Genomic DNA, 4,953 nt, shown 5'->3' with positions numbered 1-4,953 from the left:
TCAGTTGCCGTATTTCCTTCCGCTGCTGTTGACACATGAATGATTGCTAACTGGACGCTTTGCCTTGGATACCCTTACAAATAAATATTAATAAGAGATCAAGTAAAAAAAAAAAAATGTTCAACCCTCGAATGGATACTTCTGAGGAGTCGTCACGGATCAGATAGCATCAAATACGGCGCCATTCGCCGCCAGGTACTTTGAAACTTATTCTCTTTGCACGTCAATCTAGTGCTACGTGATTAGCTTCTCGTACACTTGCAGTTGTTATGGAAGTTCACGATAAGGTTTACAGTGTCCTCTAAGTACAGGGGTGCATTTATATTGCAAATACCACTGCTGGGGTTTTTGTGTTCACTTTCGTTCAAAAATAGTATTCCTTGTCGTTGCATTTTAAGTCACTCAGCGAGGGTTCAGGAACGACGCCGCTGAATTCAGTCAATATAAATAGCATGAAGTATCGCAATAGTGCATTTCTCCTCACCTTTAAATCCTAGCTGTCTAACAATAAATGCTTTGAAATCCTTCATTAGGTTGCGGAACAAAAACAAAGTGAGATGACGTTAGGGACCGTCTGGAAAATGCTTGTACTGCATGAGAACGTTCAAATGTTTATCGGCCGTATTTGTTTAGGATTTTTACGGGTTCCATCAATCCATTCATCCATATTCTATATCTCTTGTTCTCCTCAATGAGGTGGGTAAAGTGAAGCCTATTACTGCTGACTTTAGGTGAGAGGCAGAGTACGCCACGGAGTGGTCGCCAGCCAATAGCAAGCTACATGAAGAAACAACCAAACACACTCACATTCACACCTATGGATAGTTTAGAGCAGGGGTGTCAAACTTCATGAAATATTTTGTAAAAGACATGTTCATTACATTTCAACATTTTCCTCGTGTTCTTGTTCTTCTTTAGACCAAAACAAAGGAAAGACATATTATTTTAGTTATTTATAACAGAGTATGGTATAATTTTAATAGTCCGGCCCACTTGACATCTACCGAGGCCGTATGTGGCCCACGATGTGAAATGAGTTTGACACCCCTGGTTTAGAGTCTTCCGTGAACCGCACTTGCATGTTTTTGAAATGTGGGCTGAAGTCACCGTTTTATTTTCCCACATGTGCCGTATGGTAGGCTGGCAACCAGTCCATGGTGGACCCTCCCTATCGCCCATAGTCGATCTAAAATCTTTAGCGTTTTGCATGATGCCAATTGCCATAGAAAATGGATGGCCTGTCAGAAAAGAATGAATTCAACAGTTTGTTTTACTGTTGTAGTTGTGTTCAACTGCACTGCACTATGAGTGTTTTCAAATATTTTGGGTGGTGCAAAATATAAAACTAATTAATAGACATAGAACCAGATTTCTTCTGATACCAAATGTTTTTTGTTTATTTTCTTCCCCCAGCATTAACTTGCCTGAGCTATTACAGAAATAATAGAAATAACGAAAAAAATATATATTTGCAGACCATGTGAAAATAAGTGCTTCCTCTTGGGGAAAATGTCCTATTAAAAAAACGGATATAAATACAACCCTTTTATTAATTTAAACATCTTCCAATCTTGACAACTATTTGCAGCTTCAGGACACAATCCCAGTGCCCAAAATTCCCACTGTATTGATAAAATCACTGCTAAACCTAGATCAGCAGGAATACACTTTGGACTATGAAAGCCATTGAACAAACTGTCCTGAGCACAAATTCAGAAGTTAATTGACAAGTAACTGACAGTATCAATAAAAAGTGGCCATTGCAGTGATTATTTTACAGTTTGAGCCCTGCGAGTCACAGGGACTCGCTGATCAGAAAAGTATGAGTCCCATTATGCATTTAGAGCCCCAAATTTCGAATTCTGAAATAGTCTACTTATTCAATTACATATGATAATAACACAAACAACAACAATATACATTGATAATAGGTTTATTCCTTATAAACAAATGCTGCAAAAATTTTAATAATTCAGGCATACAAGATTTGCTGAGAAATAGGTTCTTATTTCATCCCATGGTTCAGTCTTTGAGTTCATAAATTCTCCTCTCTTTACTCTGCTTCCAATGATGCAAGGCTTTCTCAAAGTCAACTTATTATCGCAAAAAAACTATCCAACTTTAGCTGCTTCCTCTGTGATCTCTCCGCAACACTTGTTTTAACGTTACACAACTTGGCAATCGTCTGCTTCCCGCGAGGTAAAGCCCGATTTCGCCAATGTCGTCTCGTGAGAACGGAAATCTCGTCACGAGAGGTTACTTAACGCGAGATCAAAACAACAATGGCGGCGATGGTCAAACTGCGTTCGTTGCTGGAAAAAAAAGATTTACCATCGTTTTTTTTTTTTGTTTTGTTTTGACTGAGAAATTTCCTTGCGTCCCAAAAACGCACATAATTTGGAACTGTGCGTCCCGCGGGAAAATTATGCGTCTAGGACGCGGGACGCAGAGGTAACGAGATAGCTGCATTGTTGTCTTTCGACAGGCAATTTATTCGAAATAGCATATCGTCACTGGTCAATACGGCCTCTTTTTGTCAATAATTTTGTCCCGTCTGTTGCGAAATGTTAATCTCTCATCGGCTGAATTCGCCTGAGCCCTCATTTGGCCTGCCTTTCACCTTTCATTCATTCAAACAGACAGGTGCACGGCCACAATTCCCACTGTGTGATATGAATGTGACTCAGGCTGCTGTGGAGGTCATGGTACATTGACACATGTCCATTTTGACTAGATTGCTCAAAAGGTCATTTATACGCATGCTTTCAACAATGAGGTGTTTTAGCACAAGGTTAGGACACTCGTGTTATCACATAGTGTCACCTTCATGAGCGAACACTACCAAAATATGTCTTGTTTGTCTGTTTCTTTATTTTCACCCCAGTATTGTACCAGTGAGATGAACAGTGCAATTAATTAAATACAATTACTTGCACATGAAGTTCACAAAGCAGACATTGATACGTAAATATGTTTAATTTACAAGTAACTTTACGCAATACCTAGAAAATTAGATGACGGTGTCATTCTGCAAATAGTTTTCTGTTGCCTCATATACGTGACCGTGAGGTGTAGTAGTTAGACTTTATTATAGTTTCATTTTAGATTGGCTGGCGACCTGTTCAGGGTGTACCCCACCTGCCGCCCGAGGACATCTTTGTGAGGATACGCAGTTTGGAAAATAGATGGGTAGTTTAGTTTCACAGTGAACCCCTCCATTTTGAGATTGACTCTGATTTATTTTTTTTATTTCTGGGACACCTAATGCTACATTCAGGCTGTATTAACGGCAGCCGTGGAAATTACGTTTCAGGACGCCCGTGGATGAAACGGGATAGAACTGAGACAATGTGGGGGGGATGGGAATGGGCAAACATAACAGGCTGCGAATGCTGTGGAAGCCTGGACAAATTTCATTGTCCTTTCCCGTTTTGTCACGGTTCTCTCAGCAAGCGAGGGCATATGCTCGCGAATCCTGGTGTGCTATTCTACAGTCTGACATAGTATGTGCAGTCTTTGTATAAAGTCTTGCCAGGCAGGGGAGCTTGTATGTAGAAAGCCTTGAGAGAAAGTGAAAACCAGCACGTTAACCCTTGATTAGAATGTGAGAAACGTGATGTACACCTTCAGAAAATGACAGCCCAGGAGAGAACGTATGGGCATTTGTGGGAAAACGCCGTCCGAAATTTAGTGCGGTTCTCAGGCTTCAGAGACTCAGCAGCCCCTCCCCTATGGCCTACCGCAAATACCAAGATACTGAAAAAACCTACCAAGCTTGAATACGAACGAGAAAAAAAAAGCCAAAATCCGACAGTGCAAATGGGGCTGCTTTGGCTGCCGGGAACATCGTGTACATGTGGTATAAAGTATTAAGTATAGTATAAGTATTCACCGAGAAACTCAACGTATTCACTCTTCCCAAGTTGCCGTCCAAAGTTCCGGATTGCATTCGGCTATCGGAATTGACTGCTGATCAGCTATGTATGTAATGTGTAGTAAGTGACCATCTAAAGAAAAGAGTCATTTGCGATGATGAGAGTCTCTTGGAAAAGCCATGATTTATATTTTGACAGCTTGTAGCATGTCAACGTCTTTGCTATAAATGCACTATTGGCAGTTATCAACATTTCTTTTGGCTGGGCCATCCATTACTCACAAGTTTTGCCACTCGTGTTGTGCTTGTTCCCTCATCTATGTGGGTCATAAATGTTCTCTGCATAGTGGTTGACTAAAATAAATGTAATAACAACAATAAAGATGTGTATATATGTATTTGGGCTGGCAGGGTTTCATTTTGTGCTGAAACAAGCAGTGATAACAACAATAAAGATGTGTATATATCAGTGGCGGGCCGTGCATTTCAAACTTAGGCCTTCAGTGACGTCACATATTATGAACACAATACTGTATAGGCTCGTCAAGCAGCACTTAATTTCAGGAGCATTTAAAACGATCAAGTATGCATTTACAATTAAGAGCAGGAAACTACATTTACAGATAGTCAAAAATAAAAAGATGATTTAAAAATACGAAATAAAATGCCACCCAAATTACGCTGTGTGATCTTAAACAAGTCTGTCCAATAAATTGTGCAATGTCGCAGTTTCATATAAGACACCAACCAAACAATAACAAAACAAACTGTTCTTTGAAAATAAAGTGAACAGATCATTTGCATTTTGAAAATCGATGATACAACAGCAAATAACTGACATAACTGACTAACTAATAACTGACTAACAGCTGAGATTGAACGAACTTTCGTGCACGAAGGTGACTACAATGCGCCATTATAAATTGCAGGTGAGCAGATTTATTTGATACACGTTTGTCATTTTATTTCGTTACCATGAATTTAATACTAACGAAATAAAATGACAAGAAGAAACGTAAAATAAAATTCCTTGACTCACCAATGTACTTCTCCACAGCGTCTGCTTATTTGAAAATAAA

The 4,953-nt window shown here is 39.5% G+C and overlaps 1 protein-coding gene across 3 annotated transcripts in view; it reads left to right on the top strand.

Annotated features, from left to right (window-relative positions):
- The window catches only part of enox2 (ecto-NOX disulfide-thiol exchanger 2), a 193,171-nt gene continuing 188,218 nt past the window's right edge, over positions 1 to 4,953 (top strand). The window contains exon 1 of one of the 3 annotated variants that reach the window (XM_019869956.1): positions 1 to 195. The gene's annotated coding sequence lies outside the window, so the exon portion shown is untranslated. The remainder of the gene's footprint in view (positions 196 to 4,953) is intronic. The other 2 variants (XM_019869957.1, XM_019869959.1) reach the window with 2 other exon arrangements.

Source organism: Hippocampus comes, unplaced genomic scaffold (assembly GCF_001891065.2).
Source record: "Hippocampus comes isolate QL1 unplaced genomic scaffold, H_comes_QL1_v1.1 scaffold9, whole genome shotgun sequence".
NCBI lineage: Eukaryota > Metazoa > Chordata > Actinopteri > Syngnathiformes > Syngnathidae > Hippocampus > Hippocampus comes.
This window is presented reverse-complemented; position numbering and strand designations above follow the sequence as displayed.